Below are 23062 nucleotides of genomic sequence, written 5' to 3'. Positions count from 1 at the left end.
GGTTGGCAACAAATGTCCTGTCCCTGTATGTAATCCATATGTTTATCACCTGCTGTGGTTGTTTATCTGATAAGAAGCCAATGATTTGGTTTCCTAATGTATATATGCCAAATGCACAGCTATTTTCTTTAAGGCTTTCTTCATTGTACATCCCTAATTACCTTGAGGATGTTGTGGTTGTGAACCTAATGCTGATACAGTTTCCACAATACTGTTAGTTACATAATTCTATAGTTTTTAACTTAGTAACAAGGAACGATAGTGGAGTTGCAAAGTAAGACTATATCTGACTTGGAAGGTACAAATGATCCACTGACCTTGATGCTCTAACTCTTAGAGGAGATTTTAATGCAGTGGAGTAGCTGTTGAGGTGCATTTGGTTTGTCCCTCCAGTATATCTAGTGTACATGCTGTGTACGAAATGTGGAGAGGATAGACATTTAGTGTAAAGGCATGGCTGGCTACCAGTGGAACAGAAACTTTCTCACAGATAGTGATGAACTTCTGCTGTCTTGCTGTTACTGCATCCACGTGTAAGAGGACCACTTGTACATGGACCAGGCCACACACCTTCAAAACATTTCAAGAAGGTAGCCCAGATCCGAACTTCTCTAGTTGTTTTGAGCGGTGGATTTTCCAGGAGTGATACAGCTGGTCAAAACCCCTCCATTTTAAACAAGACAGAATTTATTTATGGAGTACCAAATGAAACACACACAAATGAGAATAGAATACAAAATAACTTAACCTATCAGAAAACTCAATAGACTATCTCAACTTAATGATGCTGTTCAAAATACTTACTACTAATCCCATAAACAACCTTTGGCAAAAAGGTAAAATCAAACATAGGGTCTTACAGGTGAGAGAGATTCAGCATGGAACACCTTCTTCCATAGAGCTGTTTCTTTGACCAGCTTAAAGTGAGCAGCAGCTCTGAAAAGCCAGACTGATAAAACCCAAACCAAACCAAACTAGAGAAACTCAGCTGGGAGAATTGACCACTCCCCTTTCATTGTGCAAGTGTTTTTTTTAAACTTAAAAGCTTCTTCAAGTAGATCAACCCAGATATTTTGGCAACTACTCCTTGTACAAGACTTTAAAACAAAACAAGGACACACAATCTTGTTAAAGGAGCAGCATCTTCACACACTCCATCACCTATGGACTGTGTGAGGATGGAATAGCGGGGTCCACATTTGAGCCATTCACTCAATGTACCAAGCCCTGACCCTGCCCTTGTGACTAGTCTTTGTAGCTAGCTGTGTCAGAGATGACCTCCAAGGTGGCAATAGGGATCTTATGTTGGGATGGTTCACAATCAAGAGGAGGTGGATGGGTTTTTATGTTGGTGATGGTTGTTACCTAGCACTTGAACAACACGAGCATTATGTATGTTGTTTTAATTTACAATATGTAATGCATAATAGATGAGTGTTTCAGATCAATTTTGGTAGCTGGAGTCATGAATGTTAGATAGATGCTGATAGTGCAAATATACATCCTGCTGGCTGGTGTGCTAAAACTGGACATTCACTACAGACAAATCTTAGTAAGTTAGAATCCCTGATGTGTGTTCTCCTTAGTTTTATATGAGAGTCATTTGTTAGAATATATCCTCCTTTGATAGCAGAGGGGATCTGGAGCTGATTTTATTTTTGTTGCCTTAATTCTGTTAAAAGAGGAGCATGAGCTGTGTTTTCCAGAGTTGAAACAGAGTCAGTTTTTCCTTTTGTAATGACCACATTTTTAACAGCCACTGGAATGAAAGAATTTGCATTTTATAACACATTTCAATTCCCCAGGACATCTCCAGAGTGCTTTACAGATAATGGATGACTTCAAAATAAAAATCAAATGTAAGTCAAAAACAAAAAATAAGTCTGCACTTTTATTCAGCAGATAATTGTGCACAGCATTACGCCCAATCACAACAATGGGGTGAAAGGACGTTTGATCTGTGGGAGTGGGTGTCAAGGTCCTTTGTCATGGTATCTTGTCACATTACATTGAAAGTCAGTACCCTTTACCTTTGACGTTCTACTCTATTCCAATGATCTTCATTGCAAGAAAGCTAAGCTGCTCCCTCTTCTGGATGCTTTGCTTTATTACATGTACATGCAATATTTTGCGGTTCAGGCTGGGTTATTGACATCTAATAGGTAAAAACAAGGACTGCAGATGCTGGAAACCAGATTCTAGATTAGATTGGTGCTGGAAAAGCACAGCAGTTCAGGCAGCATCCGAGGAGCAGGAAAATTGACGTTTCGGGCAAAAGCCCTTCATCAGTGGGTGAGAAAGCAGGCTGATATTTTGAGTGCGTTCAGAACCACTTCTGACAGAAGGATGGTAGGTGCTTGGATCTTTGATCTGTAATTTTATTTTTTCAGTCGTAGAAAATGTTGCAATTTCTGACATTTTCTATTTCATTACAGTCTTCCTGTCAATTAACTATCTCTCCGTAATTGGAGTACCTATCTCTCCCCCATCCCAAACAAAACCATATGAAGAGCTTATTATCTGAGTGGTCAAGTCTAACAAAAACCAGGGCAGAATTTTACTGGGGGCTTCAGGACCCTGACATTGGAATTAAATCAGAATCCAGATGGGTGCTAGGGGCCAGGGTGAGGAAGCTGCCTCCAAACTCACTGCCCAATTCCAGATAGTTGGCTGACTCCCAATGTTGTCAACTCAAACAGAGTCTTGGCAGCCCCACTAACAGTGGCAGTCTTCAGGGGTAGAAAAACCATTGAAACTCTTATGCCACTCCAGTGTTGTTTGGGTTTTGAGGTGGCCTTCACTGCCAATGTGCCCTGTTTGGGGGTTGCGACCTCTGACTGCAATGACTCCCAGTACTGCCACAGGTGGGGTACCTATTTCCCTCCAGTAGTGGCGCTGTCATTGCAATGACTCATCAGCAGGACTTGCGGAGGAAGGAGCCCTTTGAAAAACTTCAGGAATCAGTCAGTGTGTAGTGAACAGCTGATTTCCATTCCATCATATTGGTTAATAGGGGTTGGGGTGAGGGCTGTTGTGGCATGGTGGTAATGCCTGTACCTCTTGGCCAGGAGACTTGGGTCCTAGTTCTACCTGCTCAAGAGATACGTAATAACAGCTTTGAACAGGTTGATGAGAAAAACACCTGGAAAGAGTTGAGGAGCTATCCTAGTAATCCTCACTCTATTTTCCCAGACACCTGCCTCTACCCCTTAAATTCAGTTCAAATAGTTGTCACCTCAATTGTCAATCTGACTTTCTCCCTACAGATGTTGGGAAAAATTTGGTATATTTTCCAGCATTTTCTGTTTCTCTGTTTGAATAAAAAGGCCAGCGTTACAAAGTCTAAGTAATTGTGGTTCTTTTTTTCTGGCACCACAATCAGACCGTGCTGACTTGGCAGCAATTCCAGGACAAGGAGGGTGACCTACTCCCGGTTATGAAGGAAGAGGGCACATCAAAGGAGCAAGATATGCTGCACGCTACCCGTATGTTAGAGAAATTATTAGGACCAGCTGCCTTGTGGAAAGTAAAGAATAACCTGTTCCTCTTATTACATTTTTGGAATTCTCTCTTTTTTACTTTCAGTGATAGCATTGACCATTTTAAATAATCGACTGACATATTGTTAGTAAATAGAAAATTGTTGGAGTTTGAAGTGAGACACACACACTCCCATCAACATGATACAGCACAGAAGGGGGCCATTTGGCCCATGTTGTCCATGCCAACCCAATGACACCCAGATATCTTTTCTAGCCCCATCTTCCTACACATGGCCCATAGCCTTGCAGCTTTCAGACATCACTTAAAGTGCAGATCCACAATTTTTAAAAGAGTTTAGGGTCTCTGCTTCCACCGCCAACTCAGGCAGTGAATTCCATCCAGCACCCTCTGCATAAAAAAGTGTTTTTCCTCACATCCCCTCCAGTAGTTCTGCCTTCTGCCCTGTTATGACTTTGTGTTAAAGGTTGAGATAATACAACTGGGGCATGAAGATGTTTTTCTGTTGACATTTTACAATCTCTGTATGTCTGCATTTATATAGTACAATTATTGCATAAAATATATGACTCTGTTAAAATTTGTAGCAGTTTGGGCGACAATAACTTGCCATTCAGGTTCAGCAGCTGGAAGGTACAAATTGAATTACTACAGCATCTCAGTTGATGAGAAGGCAGAATTACAGTATGACATGTTTACATGGACAATCTCTATTATTTGTGCAGACGTGAATTTCTAATGGAAAAAAGATGACAGGAAATGTGCACCCTAGTGATTTTTTTAATGAATAGATTGATATGTCACCACAGTTTAATTATTGGGATCTCTCTGCCCCTTCTCTTCCATAACAGGGTAATAATATTGGACCAGTGATGATAGAAAATGGAAATATGATTAAGTCCATTACCTGTTAGCAATGTGAATCACTTTTTATAGTGACTGTACACAGGTTATATTTTGAGGTGCAAATTTAGAAGCCCTGAAATAGTGATATGTTGTTTTTTTTCTGTTTTAGATTAGTTAGTTGTCCGTATTCTGAAATTAACCTCAACAAAGAAATGTCTCTGCCAGACCGTTTAAGTGGAGAGAGGCAGTTGCCTGTCTTAGCTGCTCAGCAGGTAAAGAAAATGGAACCACAGGTGATCTCAGTGGCATCAGAGTCATCAGAAAACACCTCCATCCTTAAGTGAGTCGTAGTGACAAAATAAAACTCCCTTTCTGTAATTGATGGAGAGATCTCAGGTTTCCGCAGTGGAAGCATTCTTCACTTTGTTTTTATCACGGAATAGTAGATCACCGAAAGAGGCCATTCAACTCATCTAGCCTGTGCCAGCTCTTTTGTGCAGCAATCCAGTGAATCACATTCATCAGCTTTCCCTGATTCCTTGCAGTTATTTTTTTTAAAATTTTGGTTCCCTTTTCAAATAAATCTCTATTCACTGCCCTATCTGCATTCGAAATCCTAACAATTGTTGAATGCAACATTTTTCATCATTCTGCTTATTGTAGATTTCCAGCATAGAAAAAGATCAATTTAAAATGTCTTGTATCCCACCCCTTTGGTTTATGTTTATATGTAATTTCTTGTTCAAGAGATACAGACATGACTCGCTCTGGGCATTTGCCAGTAATCGTCTGTAATTGTTCATCAGAGGATATAGATTGATTACATGCTACATCCAATTTCTTAAAAGACTCAGCACTTGCTTACTACCAGTTAATTTCAGATGAGGGCCTTAGAAAAAGGGAGGTGAAGAAATTGTGCAAGCATATTATATTATCAATACTGCTATGCTTAACTTATTTGAAACAAATTTTTTGTGATTTTTTTTTCTTATTTCAGACTGGGCTTTATCCACTTGTAAACGGACCATGTAGTCACATGAAATCATAGAATCACAAAATGATGCAGCTTTTGCAAATTGGCAGCTTTAATCAGTTAATACCATTCTCCTTTTTCCCTATAATCCTGCAATTTCTTTTACTTCAAGTATATATCAAGTTGTCATTTGAATGTTATTATTGAACCTGTCTCCAACTGCAGGTAGATATGATTGTGAAGAAGGCATTTGATATGCTTTCCTTTATTGGTCAGAATGTTGAGTACAGGGTAAAAACAATGACTGCAGATGCTGGAAACCAGATACTGGATTAGTGGTGCTGGAAGAGCACAGCAGTTCAGGCAGTATCCAAGTAGCTTCGAAATGTCGAAGCTACTTGGATGCTGCCTGAACTGCTGTGCTCTTCCAGCACCACTAATCCAGAATGTTGAGTACAGGGGTTGGGAGATCATGTTGCGGCTGTGCAGGACATTGGTTAGGCCACTGTTGGAATATTGTGCACAATTCTGGTCTCATTCCTATCGGAGGGATGTTGTGAAACTTGAAAGGGTTCAGAAAAAAATTTCAAGCATGTTGCCAGGGTTGGAAGATTTGTGCTATGGGAGATGCTGAATAGGCTGAGGCTGTTTTCCCTGGAGTGTCAGAGGCTGAGGGGGCGGGGGGGGGGGGGGGGGGGGGGGGGGGGGCGGGGGGGTGACCTTATAGAAGTTTATAAAATCATGAGGGGCATGGATAAGATAAATAGACAAGGTCTTTTTGCTGGGGTGGTGGAACCCAGAACTAGAGACCATAGGTTTAGGTTGAGAGGGGATAGGTACAAAAGAGACTTATGGGGCAATTTTTTCACACAGTGGTGCGTGTATGGAATGAGCTGCCAGAGGAAGTGGTGGAGGCTGGTACAATTACAGCATTTAAAAGGCATCTGGATGGGTATATGGATAGGAAGAGTTTAGAGGGCCTTCCAAGTGCTGGCAAATGGGACTAGATTAGATTAGGGTATCTGATTGGCGTGGACGAGTAGGACCGAAGGATCTGTTTCTGTGCTGTACATCTCTATGACTCTGTGTAACAATATTTTAGACAACCACTTGGAGCACGTTGTAGCAAATATACAGCTTATCTCTTGATGTAGCCTTTCTGTAATGTTAGAATCATATCTCTTTTTCTTGCATAACAATCCCTTTAAGTTCCTACATTCATGGCCATATAATCAAAATAGTTTTGCACCTTTTATATATTCATTACTTATGGAAAGTTACTGTGTTCCTTCATTTTTCTTTTGCTAATTGCCATTTCATTTAATAAAGAAATAATGAGAATTTTTCTAAAAATATTTGACTGAATTTTTATCATGGAATGTGAGTGCAGAATAAATAAATTAATTTTAAAAATATTTGGTTTATCATTTTGGAAATGATAGTGTTTTAAAAATTTTATCTTCAGCATACAGTATTGCTAGTTCTTGCATACATTAAGATGATCTGACCCATGGATTAAAACTGCTTATTTCTCTTCTAAATTTGTTTCTACTTTTGAACAATCTTTTTTCCCCACTGGAAAGAAACACTAAACTTTCCAGCAAAAATAAATGTAACTGATGATATTTAGCTTTTTCATTAATGTTTTACACCGCTATATAAAATACATGCACACACCGTATTAATTTCTGTAATTATTGTAGATATTTTCAGGATAGTCAGGTTGGAAATGTTATTACATATCTCTGCAGTAGGTGGGACTTCAACCTAGGTCTCCTGCCTCAGAGGTGAGGACAGTACTACTGCACCCCAGAGCTACTTTTGTTCATTACATAACATATATCTGTGAATAAGAGGCAGCTAAGGTGCTTGACTCCAGCAATTGTTTCCCAAATGAATTTTTAATTTGTTAAATGGAAACTAACTATGGCTAGCAAGTCTCTGTTTTGCTTTATAAATTGAATTTGTTGAGTTTGAACATCTATTTCACAAATAGTACCCAAATTACGTTAGTTAGAGATGTGGCAACTTTTCTTTTCTCAACTGACACTGCAGTACAATGTTGAGCAAAAACCTCCTGTTGGAGGTGCCATTTTGTGGTTGAGATCTTAAACTGAACCTCCATCTACATGGTCAGAAGAAGATCTGGGGGATTTCTCTCTGGTGTCCGAGCCAATATTTATTTTTCATTCAAATTATAGAAACAGATATTTGGTCTTTACCACATAGAGTCTTAGTGTCATACATCACAAAAACAGACTCTTTGGTCCAACCAGTCCATGCTGATCATAATCCCAAAGTAAAACTAGTCTCACCTGCCTGCTCCTGGCTTATATCCCTCCAAACATATCCTTCTCATGTACTTATCCAAGTATCTTATAAATGTTCTCATTGTGCCCACATCCACCACTTCCTCAGGAGATTCATTCCACATGCAAACTATTTTCTGTCTAAAACATTTGTTCCTCATCTTTTTAAAATTGCACTTCTCTCACCTTAAAAATGTGCCCTCTCGTCTTGAACTTCCCGATCCCAGGGAAAAGATACCTAAAATTAACTCCATCTATAGCCCTCATGATTTTACAAACCTTGATAAGGTCACCTCTTAACCTCCTATGCTCCAGTGAAAAAGGTCCCAGCCTATTCAGCCTTTCTTTATAACTTAAAACTTCCATACCCAGTGTTATGCAGATGTGGGTGCACTGTACATTTAAGAGAGTTAAAAGCTAGCAGTCACAGCACTAAGTGTTCTCAATAAGATAGAATATAATATATGCTCCAGCTACTAGGGTACCTAAGGTAACTGGTTGCCTGGAGACAAAAACAGATTTGAATTAGGCCAATCAGTTTAAGTTATACACCAAAAACATAACAAACTCCAATCCAGTTTGAATTGAGTATATTGACAATCTCAACAGCCAATGACACAATCTGATGCTTTGGGGGTATAAGACCAGGGAAGTTGAACAGTTGGGAGGAGAACTGCCAAGCCAGCATGTAGAGACTGCCTGAAAAATAGCTCTCTTAAAGGTACTTTTATTGATCAGTAACGTCTGAAGCAGAATCCCCAAGGAGTAGAAAAGAAGACTGGAATGCAGAGAAGAACTGAAAGCTGCCTGGTTTTGAGATAAGAAGTTTTGCTTTGTAAATCTTAATTGGGGGTTTTATTAGACTAGTATTGTAGAAGGGGAAGGTAGGAGATAGGTTAGAGGAAGGAGTTGTAAATAGCTGTTAGTTAAGTATTCACTGTTATATTTTAAGAAATAAACTTGCTAATTTTTACTTTAAATAGTTCTTGGCCTCTCGAATTTTCACAGATTACAGCACACGATAAATCTTTTCAGTGTCACTGGTTTAAATTAAGCAGAAGGGTTAACCTTGTGTTGTAACAGTTTGGGGGCTTGTCGTCAGGATTTGAACTGGTTTAGATAGATTTGAATATGTTTGGGGGTACAAAAATTTCCAGCAGATTTAAACTCTTGCAGGTTGGTGTCCTAGATCTTTAAATAAAACATAGGTGAGACAATTTGTTTAACTTCAGTGACTTGTGGTTGATTAAATTAAAAGTGAGAGAAACGGCTCTTAAAATTGCTAGAGTTTCTGGGATTTGAAGACGATTCTCAAACTTGCCAAGAAGTTTAGAAGGAAAGAAAAAGGCCATACTATTAGAATTAGCAAAGAAGTTAGATTTGGGTTTAACCAAGGACAAAAGTAAAGCTAAAATTGTCAGGGAATTACTCAAACACTTAGGTGTGTCAGAGAAACAGACAAGTACAGTAGAGGTAGAAAAACTTAAACTACAATTGAGGAAAATGGAATTAGAAGATAAACAGAGAGAATGGAAAGAGAAAGGGAGAGAGAGGTCAAAGAAAGAAAGAGAAGGTTCTTAGCTGAGCAAAAAGAGACAGGATTTGAACTTGAGAGGTTGCAACTTAGTCAGTAAAGTCAAATTAACAGGATGGAGGTTAAAAGAGAAGTGATATATATAAATATGTCAAAACTCTGCCACATTTTGATGAGAAAGATGTTGAAGCCTTCTTTCATTCATTTGAAAATTTGGCTAGGTACATGGACTGGTCCAAGGATTTATGCGTAATGCTCGTTCAGACCAAACTGGTAGGCAGAGCTAGTGAGGTATTTGCTGCGCTGTCAGATGAGGAGTCAAGAATTATGAAGAGGTTAAACAGGCTATTTTAAGTGCTTATGAGTTGGTACCAGAAGCATATAGACATCAGTTCAGAAACATAAAGAAAGAACCAGGTCAGACTTATATTGAGTTCAAAAGAATTAAACTCTATATTCTATAAGTACGTTAAGAGTAAAACGGTAACTAGCGAATGATAAGTCTCCTTAAAGATAAAGGAGATTATCTTGTGTTGAACCTCAGGTAACAAATCTTTCAACTGCGTTCAAAGCTCCTGAGACAAATTGCTTACTATCCCCTCCCACTCCTCAAGGACTTCTTCATCTTTTAATCTATTTTGAGACACATCAAAATCCATATCATCTGGATTTGATTCCTCACTCTGCTGGGCAGTAACTAACACCTGTTTCTCCAGGTCTGTCTCTCTAATATAATACAGTTTCAACATGTGCATATGACATACTTGATATCTTTTTATTTCTACCTGACATCTTTACTAGATAGTTCACCTGTCTTAACGTTTTGTCAATTTGATAGGGGCCACTAAACCTGGCTTTGGAGGGATCTCCCATCACTCGTTACAGTACTAACACGTCATCCCCTCGGGAAAGTGTCCAAGTCTCAGAAGTTTTATCTGCCACCTGCTTCATTATAACTGTGCCCTCTTTAGGTGCTGTTTAGCTTCTCCGACCTTGGTCCGTTCAATATTTCTTTAATTAATTTCAAAGGGCCTCTCTCTTCATGACCGAATACTTAACTCAAAGGGGGGTAAACTGAGTAGATTCATTTGGGGCATCTCTAATGGCAAACAATATGAATGGGATACCTTTATCCCAATCATTCAGGTAATCCTGACAATATTCTCTCAACGTGGTCTTGAAGGTTTGATGCCACCTTTCTAAAGCTCCCTGAGATTCAGGATGATACACACTGGATTTAAAGTGTTGAATACCTAAGATATCCATAACCTCCTTAAACAGCCTAATAGTAAATCTCTCTGGGTAGCCCATACCTTCTGAAGAAACCTACTAACTCCTCTACTACCCTTTTTACCTTGACACTCCGTAATGGAATTGCTTCTGGAAACCTGGTAGACACGTCCATTATGGTTAACAAGTACCTGTCTCAGGAGCTTTGAACGCAGTTGAAAGATTTGTTACCTGAGGTTCAACACAAGATAATCTCCTTTATCTTTAAGGAGACTTATCATTTGCTAGTTACCGTTTTACTATTAACGTACTTATAGAATATTTTTGTATTATCCTTAACCTTATTTGCCAATGCTTTCTCATATCCCTTCTTTGCTTGCCTGATTTCTTTCTTAAGAATGTCCTTACACTCTTTACATTGATTAAGAGATTCATTTGAAACAAATTATCTATACCGAAAATAAGATTCTCTTTTATGCTTGACTAAAACCTCAATATCTTTATTCATTCATTGTTCCTTAATCTTTCCAGCCTTACCCTTCTCTCTTACAGGAATATAATGCCTGAGAACTCTCATCATCACACTCTTGAAAGCCTCCCACTTGAGAGATGCCCTTTCGTCTGCGAAAAATCTACTGCAATCAACTGTTGAATTATTGCTGCTGGTGTGCATTAGTTGCCACATTTCCTACAGAACAAGTGACTACACTTCAAAAATACTTAATTGGCCAGAAAGTGCTTTGAGATGCCAAGTGATTGTAAAAGACAAGTTGTTTTCTTTCCTCCTTGTAAATCAGCATTTATTCCATGAATTTGATAAATAATTTATGTGGATCCTCAGGATTCTAAAAGGTGATTAATCATTTTAACGAATTCTGTCTTTTATTCAGCTTTCAGCAGAAAATGTCTTTAACAGAATGGTACTGGGATCCGAATCAAAACACATTACTTGACTGGTCATCCCACTGTGAAAAATGGTCAAGCAAAAGGAGCTGTAAAAGAATATTGTGAAGAATTTTCAACCAAAAAGCCCCAGGTGTCAGTTGATGGCAAGATAAAACAGAGAAAGTAATTAATCAGATATGCTGCCCTCATGATTCTCTTCTTTAAAATGATTTTGGCTGTTATTTCTTCCTATGCTTTAATGATGTGTCTGTTGTATTTAGAGTTGGATGTTCACCAAAGTATTTAAAATTCAAGTTTGTGAAGCAAGAAGAAGAGGAAGCAATTGTGGGCTGACTAAAGAAAACAGCAGGTTAACGTTTAATTGGATGCTGCTATCCAAATGAACTGATGTTATTGTACATTATTATGTGTCAGTCTGCTCGTGGTTTTAGCTCAGGTATTGTACATGTACTCGCGAAGAATCTAGGAATATGGTGTTAGAATGTGAAGGTGGAGTTGACGTTATTGAATACTAGCAGCTGTATGACTTGCACTTTACAAATTGCCAAACAAATAAAATTTACTAATTTGAAATCAGGACACCATTAAATAATTGAACTTGTAAATCTGTAAATGTGTAGTCTAGTTTCATAGGCTCAAACAGCACAAAATGAGATTGTTCAGTTCTCTGGACTTGCACCACCTCTTTAAAAAGCCATCCAATTAGTTCCACTTCCCTATTCTGAGCCAACTGCGAAGCACATTTGTCTTTTTTGATGGTATTTCCAATCACATTCTCAAATTTATTGTTGAATCTTCTTGAATCATAAATGTTTGAGGCCTGTTGTGTAGGACTGAGATGAGAAGTCATTTCTTTACCCAAAGTGTTGTGCATCTTTGGAATTCTCTATTCCTGAGGGTGTGATAATTCTTTCAATAAACACTTCGAAGGCTGAGATAAACAGTGTTTTAGTGACTCAGGAAACTGAGGGGCATGTGGAGTGGGGCAGGTCAGTGAATATGGAGCTGAAGATGAGGTTAAGACCATAAGACCTAAGACATACGAGTGGAAGTAAGACCATTCGGCCCTTCGGAGTCCACTCCGCCATTTAATCATGGCAGATGGGCATTTCAACTCCACATACCCATACTCTCCCCGTAGCCCTTAATTCCTTGCGAGGTCAAGAATTTATCAATCTCTGCCTTGAAGACATTTAACATCCCAGCCTCCACTGCACTCAGTGGTAATGAATTCCACAGGCCCACCACTGTCTGGCTGAAGAAATGTCTCCTAATTTCTATTCTAAATTGACCCCCTCTAATTCTAAGGCTGTGCCCACGGGTCCTAATCTCCCTGCCTAATGAAAGCAAATTCCTAGCATCCACCATTTCTAAGTGATGCATCATCTTGTAAGCTTCTATTAGATCTCCCCTCAACCTTCTAAAATCTAATGAATGCAATCCCAGGATCATCAGCAGTTCATCATATGTTAGGCCTACCATTTCAGGGATCATCTGTGTGAATCTCTGTTGGACACGCTGCAGTGCCACAGTATCCTTCAATAGGTGTGGGGTCCAAAATTGTATTCTAAGTGGAGCCAAACTTGAGCTTTATATTCCAACCCTCTTGAGATAAATGACAACATTACATTCACTTTCTTAATCACAGACTCAACCTGCAAGCTAACCTTTCGAGAATCCTGGAATAGCATCCCAGATCCCTTTGTACTTTGGCTTTATGAATTTTCTCACCATTTAGAAAATAGTCCATGCCTGTATTCTTTTTTCCAAAGTGCAAGACCTCGCATTTGTTCACATTGAATGTCATCAGCCATTTCCTGGATCACTCTCCTAAACTGTCTAAATTTTTCTGCACCCTCCCCACCTCCTCAGTACTACCTGCCTGTCCACCTAACTTCAAATCATGGGTGAACCTTGCCAGAATGCCCCCAGTCCCTTCATCCAGATCATTAATATACAAAGTAATATACAGCTGCAGCCCCATCACTGAATCCTGCAGGACACCACTTGTCACCGGCTGCCATTCCGAAAAAGAACCTTTAATCCCAACTCCATGCCTTCTGTCATGCAGCCAATTCTCAATCCATGCCAGTAGCTCACCTCGAACACCATGGGCCCTCACCTTACACAGCAGCCTCCTATAAGGGACTTTTTGGAAGTCTAGATAGATAACATCCACTGGGTTTCCCTGGTCTAACCCACTTGTTACCCCTTCAAAGAATTCTAACAGGTTTGGCAGGCATGACCTACTCTTACTAAATCCATGCTGACTTGTTCTAATCTGACTCTGTACTTCCAAGAATTTAGAAATCTCATCCTTAACGATGGATTCTAGAATTTTACCAACAACTGAGGTTAGGCTAATCAGCCTATAGTTTTCCATCTTTTGTCTTGATCCTTTATTGAACAAAGGGATTACAACAGTGATTTTCCAATCATCTGGGACTTTCCCTGACTCCAGTGACTTTTGAAAGATCACAACCAACGCCTCCACAATTTCCTCAGCCACCTTCCTCAGAATGATAGGATGTAGCCCATTGGAGCCAGGAAATTTATCAATTTTTAGACCTTTTAGCTTTTCTAGCACTTTCTCTTTTGTAATGGCTACCATACTCAACTCTGCCCCCTGACTCTCCTTAATTGTTGGGGTATTACTCCTGTCTTCCACTATGAAGACTGACACAAGGTATTTATTAGGTTCTTCAGCTATTTCCTTATCTCCCAGCACTAGCCTTCCAGCATCAATTTGGAACAGCTCAATCTCTACTTTTGCCTCATGTTTGTTTCTTATGTATTGAAAGAAACTTTTACTATCATTTCTAATATTACTGGCTAGCTTACTTTCATATTTGATCCTCTCCTTCCTTAATTCTCTCTTTGTTATCCCCTGTTTGTTTTTGTAATCTTCCCAATCTTCTGATTTCCCAGTGCTCTTGGTCACTTTATAGGCTCTCTCTTTCTCTTTGATATATTTCCTGGCTTCCTTTGTCAGCCATGGCTGTCTAATCTCTCCACTGTTCCCCCCCCCCCCCCCCCCCCTCCCCCAATAATCTTTCTTTTCTTTGGGATGAACATCTGTACTATGTCCTCAATTACACCAGAAACTCCTGCCATTGTTGCTCTACTGTCTTCCCCACTAGACTCTGCTTCCAGTTGATTTTTGTCAGTTCCTCTCTCATGCCCTTGTAATTGCTTTGATTTAACTGTAACAGCATTACATCTGATTTTGCCTTCTCTCTTTCAAACTACAGACTGAACTCTACTATATTATGATCGCTGCCTCCTAAGTGTTCCCTTACTTTAAGATCTTTTATAAAGTCCGGCTTATTACATAGCACTAAGTCCAGAATAGCCTGCCTCTTTGTGGGCTCCATCACAAGCTGTTACAAAAAAGCCATCCTGTAGCATTCCATGAATTCCCTTTCTTTGGATCCACCGGCAACATAATTCACACAGTCAATTTGCATATTGAAGTCCCCCGTAATCACTGTGACCTTGCCTTTCTGACATGCCCTATCTATTTCCCAGTACATCTTGCACCCCTGGTCCTGACCACTGTTAGGAGGTCAGTACATAACTCCCATTATGGTTTTTTTGCCTTTGTGGTTTCTCAACTCCACCCACACAGATCCCACATCATCTGACCCTATGTGGCAATATTAGGGCAGAATTTTGGAAGCCTCAGGCTGAATGAACTAAAGTGTTTCCTTCATTCAGATGAGCATATTGCTAATAAGGATTCAAGAACTCGATCTGTGAATGTGGCTTATGTAATGCATAGTGCTCCCTGACCCAAAGATATCTCATTTTTCAAATTTCACATTGGTGAATGTAAACCAATTATGCTGAGGCTGTCTGCTGCTGGCGAAATGGGCTTTGAGAAGAAACTTATACCTGATGGACTATATTTCAGGAAGGCAGGATGGGAAGACCCACAGAATTTTGCCAAGAATCTGAAATTATTTCAGGCCAAACAAGTTGTCTTTCTATGACTATAAAACACTTTCCCACATTCCATCATTGAGACATAGAGATATTACTTTGACAACTGCTGATCTTTATTCAAACATGGCCTTGAAGATGGGATCCAGGGAAAATACATTTGGCCGTAATTTTGAACAGGATAGTGATGTAATTAAAATGCCATAGATTTAACTTTATTCTTAACTAACAAGGCAACCCCGCCCCCTCTGTCCACCTCCCTGTCGTTTCGATAAATTGTAAATCCTTGGATGTTTAACTGCCAGTCCTGAACCCCCTGTAACCGTGTCTCTATGATGCCTATCACATCATCATTATTCACAACGATTTGTGCCGTTAATTCATCTACTTTGTTACGAATACTACGAGCATTCAGGTAAAGCACCTTAATGCTAATTTTCTTATCCTCATGATGTCCAACATCTCTAGTAACATGTCCTAAGTTATCCTTCCTTTTTGCTTCATTCCTAATCTGCCTTGAACTTAAACCCTGTACACATGCTAACCTGCTGCTTATCTTTCTACCTGACTCCACACTCCCTGTCACTTTCCATTTCCCTTCCTCCCGGTGCACAAGGTTAAAGTCCTAGTGACCACCTTATTTATCCTTTTCACCAGAACACTGGTTCCAGATCAGCTTAGGTAGAGACCATCCCATCGGTACAGATCCCCTGTTTCCAAAACTGATGCCAATGTCCCATGAAGTGGATCACTCTTTCCCACACCAATCTCTTAACCACATGTTTACTTCCCTAATTTTCTTATCCCTATACCAATTAGCATATGGCTTGGGCAGTAATCCAGAGATTATGACCCTCCAGGACCTGTTCTTCAATTTCCTTCCTAATGCTTGATAATCCCTAAACAGGTCCTCCTTCCTAGCCTTGCCTATGTTGTTAGTTCTAACGTGGACCACAACAACTGGACCTTCTCTCTCCCACTCCAATATCCTTTCATGATGGCTTGCACTCTGGCGCTGGGTAGGCAACACACCATGTGGGACTCCCGAACCAGTTCACAAAGGATACTATCTGTCCTCCCCCCTCTCGAATGGTTTTCTGCACCATAATGCCATGGTCAGCTGGCTCATCCTGTCCACAGCCCTTCACCTCATCCATGCAGGGAGCAAACATCGCCTACCTTTTGGACAAGCTCATGGGCTGAGGCTCCTACACTCCTGAACTCAGAATCCCCCTACCTGTCTCACTTACAGTCACACCTTGTTGTCCCTGATAACTGACTGAATTTGAATTACTTAAACTACCAGGTGTGACCGCCTCCTGAATAAAAACGTCCAGGTAACTCCCCCCCTCCTGGATGTGCCGCAGTGTTTGAAGCTCAGATTCCAGATCATCAATTCTGATCCGGAGTTCTTCCAGCAACCAACACTTGCTGCAGATGTGGTCACTGCCATTCACAATGGGATCAGCCAGTTCCCACATCATACAGCCTCAGCACATCACCTGTCCAGCCATCTCTAATTATTTAATTAATTTATACAAATTTATGGTCAAATAATTTCTAGTACTTCTCTATGGAAACCTATAAAACTCTAACAGGACCAGAAAGTTTTCCTAAAAAGACGAGAAGGAAATTTCTAAAGGTGGGTGAGTCCAGAACCAGGGGTCAGAGCTAAAGGATATGGGGTAAATATTTTAGGAATGAGATGAAATTAATTTCTTCACCCAGAGAGTTGTAAGCCTGTGAAATTCACTATCATAAAAAAGTGGTTGAGACCAAAATACTATGCCTTTTCACGAATGAGGTAGATATAGCTGTTGTGGATAAAGGGATCAAGGGAGGACAATATTAGAGGATTGAGCATGATGATCAGCTGTGATCATATTGAATGGTGCAGTAGGCTCAAGGGGTTGATTGGCCTCCTCCTGCTTCCAACCTCAATGTATGTTCCTATGTATAAACCAGAACCATATTGAAAATGGAAACAGACCTGAAGAGCTGGATGGTGGTCTCCTACTCTCATTAAGCAGCCAATTGCAAATCATTACAACTTGCTGTGTGCAAAAACAATTTCCTCTCCCTTCTGACTCTTTCAGCAATTATCCTAAATCTGTCCCCTTGAGTTACCTAAAATGCCAATGGAAATGGTCCCTTCCTTCTTAATTTTCCTCACAAAGCCTACCAAATTTTGAAAAATTTCCACACATTTTAAAGTATTTTCTGCAGTCACCCCTTCTATTGTGAATGAAATTAGAAGTTAGCTCTGCTCGGGAATACAGGTGCTTAATGCTTACTTTTAAATCTAATGGAAATCTAGATGCTATGAGCCCACCATTGCTAGCCCGCACTCTCTGCATCTCCCTTGTACTTAATGCCCTGTTCTTTGTAATTCTAAATTTAAATTTGACAATGGGTGATTGGCAAGCAAGTGCATTAACACCCTGTTCACAACAATATTTTATTTTACATTTATAATATAGTATGTATCCAATCAAAGCTAATTGCTTTGAGGTTAAAAGTTTCAATTTGCCTTTAGTTTTTTTTCTTCCACATTTAATAATTCTGGAAACGGCAGACTAGGTGTTTACTGAAGGGGATGTTAGAATTCTGTACTAGATGTGAAACAAATGTCTTTTTAGTCACTGTGTAATGAAGTGATAACAGTGCACAACATGACAGCTGCTATTCTGAGCATGTCCAACAGTGACAATGAGTCACATTTACGAAGTTATGTATTGGTTGAGTGACCTTGGAGCTTGTCTCCTTTTGCAAATTTTGCTTTCGCATTTTGGATTCACCTGAACAGACAGGATGGATCTCCATTCCCCATCTCATTTGTTTAACAGCAGCGTAGTGACTTGTTGTTTGGGATTTGACAGGGCAACTTAGCTCTTGATCTTTTTACAGCCTTAGTCCAAACACAGACAAAAACAGCTGAACTCCAGGTGTTAGATAAGAGTGACCTACCTTGACAGTAGGACAGCTTTTGACCAACTGTGACATCATGAAACCCTAGCAAAATGAGTCAATGGGAATTTAGGGGAGAAATCAACACCAATTTATGTCCTACCTAGCACAACAAAAGATGGTTATGGCTGTTTGATGTCATTCATCTCTGCAATTGGGACATCATTGCAGGAGCTCCTTTGTGTAGTGTCTAAACCCAATCATCTTCAGCTGCTTCATCAATGACCTTCTCTCCATTTGAGACCTGAAGTGCAGAATGTTCAGCAGCATTTGTGACTCCACAGCTACTGAAGTGGCCTGTGATTATGTGTAGCAAGACTTGGACAACATTCAGGGTGGAGCTACTAAATTATTTGTAACTTTCGTCCCACGCAAGTGTCAGGTAATGGCATCTCTGAACTGGGCCAGATTAATGACTACAAGCTTGATTAAAGGCTAGAAAATGTGTAGCAAACAATTCATTTTCTGATTTTCCAAATTCTGTCAACCATCCACAATGTACAAGATAGGAGTTTGATTGAATAATCTCCATTTATCTGGATGAGTGCAGCTCCAACAACATTAAAGAAGCTTGACACTATCCAGGACTAAGCAGCCCATGTAATTGGCATCCTATCTACCATCTTCAATACTCATCCCTTCATCACTGCTGTGCAGTGACAGCAGTATGTAGCATCTACAAGAAAACAACAAATGCTGGAGATCACGGTGGATCAGGCAGCACCCGTGGAGAGAGAGCAAGCTAACATTTTGAGTCTTGATGACGCTTCAGATGAAAAGTCATCTAGACTCGAAATATTAGCTTGCTCTCTCTCCATGGATGCTGCCTGACCGACCATGATTTCCAGCATTTATTGTTTTCGGTACAGATTCCAGCATCTGCAGAAGTTTGCTCCACCCTCAGAATGCCTGCAACAACTCGCTAAGTGAGTTAGAAGGAGCTCCTGTGAAAGCATCTTCCAGGCCTGCAATGTTGACCCATTTAGAAGGACAAGAGCACAGATGTATGAAAACACCAGCATCTGCAAGTTCTCCACCATCCTGATGTGGAGCCATGTTGCCACTCCTTCGAAGGTCAAAATCCCAGAATCCTAACACCAGAGGGACTGCCACAGTTCAAGAAGGCAGCTTACTGTCACCTAGGGCAGTTGGGGATGGACAATAAATGCTGGTCTAGGCAGTGATGAATAATAGCATTTCACTGAATTAAATTGTATGACTACTCAAATTGTGGATTGGGACTTGAACCCACAATCTTCTGACTCTTCTGGTCAAGCAATGCCTTAATCTTAAAATTCTCATCCATGTTTCCAAATCCCACCATTGTTTCCACCCTCCCTATCTCTGGAATTTCCTCCAGCTCCGCAACCCATACTAGGGCTCGCTACTTCTGGACTCTTGCCTACCCCAATTTTAATCACCCCACCATTGGTGGCTGTGCCTTCAACTGCCTACACCTCAAGTTCCAGAATTTCCACCCTGCATCTCTCTGCCTGACTACTTCACTTTCCTTCTTTAAGATGCTCCTTAAAACCCATTGTTTAACTAAATGTTGGTCACTTGAACTAATATCTTCTTAGTTAAAAATCACACAACACCAGGTTATAGTCCAACAGGTTTAATTGGAAGCACTAGCTTTCAGAGCAATGCTCCTTCATCAGTCCAACACCGGCATCTCCAAATCATAATATCTTCTTATGTAGTTTTGATGGCATATTTTGTTTTATAACACTCCTCCAAATTGAGGACATTTGATTATATTGAAGGTGCTATATATTTATAAGTGTTGACTCAAGAGTTGCAAATGTGTCATCAGCTGAACGGATGCTAATTTTTAATCATGTGGGTAAATTTAAAAAGCAGCAACAAGCTGGTTAAAGTCATCCAAGTTGGCAGACAGCCATTGATCTTGCAGGATATGTACTTGTGTGCAGCATACTAAGTTTTGAATGTTTGGCACGACTGTCTTTGACTGAAATGCACCATCTTTCTTACTGCAACAGCTTTTAATTTATTAGCATCGGGCTATTGTATGCACTTTCCTATTACCAGATTCTGTTTTCAGGACGAGGACACAGATTTCAACTTCATTTGACTGTCAACCATTTTGACCCGAGGAGAGATTTAACTGAGTTATTCTAAAATTATAAGGGGTTTTGATAGATTAGATGGGCAAAGATGTATTCATTGGCAACAGCATCGATAACCAGAGGACGCAGATTTAAAATGAATAATAGAATTATCAAGGAAGATGAACAGAAATATTTTGTACAGCAGAATTGTTTTCAAATGCTTCTGGTTAAGAGTGAGGGTTGTTGGAACGAGTTGGAATACATCTTTCAAAGAACCAGTACTGGCAAAATGAGCCAAATGCTTGCACCTGTGGTTTAAAAGTTTATAATTAATTCTACCATTTTAGACGGCCTCTCAAAGATTTGAATTTATAACAGTTACATGCCATTTTATATCATTGTTACTAACTATCACTGTATCAAACAAAAAAGGGAATTTGGGAATTAAAGAATAATATTTACTATTAAAAGGTGTAAAAATAATTCCTCCTTCATAAACGTCGCTATGTTATAGTTCAAAATCCCGGAACTCCCTCCCTCCCTCCCATCCCTGTGGGTGTCCCGCCATCCCAAGAGGTGCAGCAATTTGCAAAGGCAGCTCATTGCCACCTTTTCCAGTATAATTAAGGAGGAGCTATAAATACTCACCTCGCCAGGTGAATACTTGTTCATTTTGGTTTTAAAAACACTTTGCTTTGCTTAACAATGCATTCCATGTTCTTTTACTTTTGACTTTAAGGCTGTGGCAGAGTAAATTCAGTTTGAACAATGCAGTAACAGACCAGTAGAGAAGGACATGTGTGGACTGCTAATGACGTCTCCTCAAATACTGATTCAAACTTTATTTTTGCTCATGATGTAGCATTGGGCTGTCCTATTGGATTTTGTCATTTTCAACAATGTTTTAATCCTTGCATTTCTGTAGAGAGTGATTACAATCTTCACCGGACTGTGTTTATGTCTCCCATCTTTCCAAATCTCATGCAGTCTAAGTATCTCTGTTGGGGACAGTATAGCAAGTTGTTGCCTGAGCTAGCAGGCAGCAGCAAAGAAAGTGGCAAAGTTGCCTGCAGAAGAGTAATCTGATAAAACAGTTAATTTGAGAACTAATCTCCTCAATTTATTAGAATATTCTCCACTTCATTCAGTGCTTCAGAGTAATTTCCTCACTTTATAACGAGTTTGCAACTTCACCTGTTTGGACTAAGTATTTGGTCATTTCGGCATGCTACAGCGCTGTAATTTTCCAACACTTTTCAAAGAGACATCTGTAGCAGATATGGCAAAATCTGGAAAATTTCCCTTTCTAAGATACCACTTCTGTTCGAAAATTTTAGGAATCCTCTTGCAAATAACAGCACGACTATATGGTTCACATTTTTGTCCTTGCAAAGTTAATTGAAGCATACTGAGAGATTGGAACACCACCTTAATATTTGCCTGTAGCCATAGTTCAGGAGCAAGTATTTTTTGCTTTAAATTTAAGTTCTCTGCCACTCCAGATAATTCTGAGTAGTGAATAATTGTGCCATAAGGACCAAAACGATGACGATTTGTTCCTTGCTGTGAAACAAATTAATGGTTCTTTGTCAAATTGGTGAGAGAGTAGCTGAAGTTGGCCTGAGTTTGAGAGAGCTTGGGACCAGTGTTCCCAATTATACTCAGTCCCATATCTCTGTCTGGGTATCTGCTTCTCCTTTTAGGACCACACAGTCAAATATTTCAACGCCACCAGTTGTCCAGGCTTGCAGATAATTATATACAGAGAAACCTCGATTATCCGAATACCCATTATCCGAAGGAGATCTCGAGGTCCCGATAGAAACATTACACCAAAAACGCGTTTCCAACAGCCATCGTGTCTTTTGTTTACAGTGATTAAACAGGCACTGTCTCCAAATGGCTCACCTCCCACCCTCTCTTTCTGTCCCCATACTTTCCCTGGAGTTCTGCAGAGTGGTGTACCCTAAACCCCCCCAACCCAGATAATCTCTCCAACATTGTCCTGTACAGAGCAAACGTGGAACCTTACTCCACAAAGGCAGGTGCAGCAGCTGCAACATTCCTGTTATTAATGTACTGTCAGGCTGCCCCTGAGAGGGGGGTGAGGGCAAACAGGGGGATGGTGTTGGACGGGGTTCGGGACGGGGCGGGCAGGGGCAGGCAGGGGATGGTGTTGGACGGGTTTGGGGGCGGGGCAGGCGGGGGATGGTGTTGGATGAGTTTGTGGGCAGGGGCAGGCAGTGGGTGGTGTTGAATGGGGTTGGGGTGGGATTGGTGTTGGACGGGTTTGGGGCGGGGGAGGTGTTGGACGGGGTTGAAGGTGGGGGGCCGGGTTGTACAGGGTGCTGCCTTACCTCCTGAATGGGGAGCAAATTTTAAAAACTCAGTGTCCCAGAGGAAAGACATTTAATCGACTAATCAATTAACCGAACGAAATAGGGCCCGCCCATCTCGTTCGAATAATCGAGGCTCCCCTGTACCTCTGTGGGGAAGGTGCTATAGTGCTGCACTCTAATATGACTCCATATTTTTGGGATAGCAGAAATATCTCAGAAAAGCTATTTTGGGTCATCGATAGTTCATGCTGCACAATATTTTTAAACTCCAATATTGCAATAATCTAAAATGTTCAAAGTTCTGAAGGTATATTTAAATTCCACAGGTATCCAATTTTATGCAAAGTTTCTCAGGATATAAAGAATAAGTCATTGGTTTTAGAGAAGAGATGAGTGCTAAATTGGTAGTCTGTGGCAATAAATACATTGCAGTGGAAATTCTC

The 23062-nt window shown here is 40.2% G+C and overlaps 1 pseudogene; it reads left to right on the top strand.

The window, feature by feature from the left end:
• Positions 1 to 21366, top strand: part of LOC140453729 (lethal(3)malignant brain tumor-like protein 3) — a 51111-nt pseudogene extending 29745 nt beyond the window's left edge.
• Positions 21367 to 23062: the final 1696 nt, after the last annotated feature.

This window comes from Chiloscyllium punctatum, chromosome 27, assembly GCF_047496795.1.
Source record: "Chiloscyllium punctatum isolate Juve2018m chromosome 27, sChiPun1.3, whole genome shotgun sequence".
In the NCBI taxonomy this organism is placed as follows: domain Eukaryota; kingdom Metazoa; phylum Chordata; class Chondrichthyes; order Orectolobiformes; family Hemiscylliidae; genus Chiloscyllium; species Chiloscyllium punctatum.
Note: the sequence above shows the minus strand (reverse complement) of the source record. Positions and strands in the feature narration are given on the sequence as shown.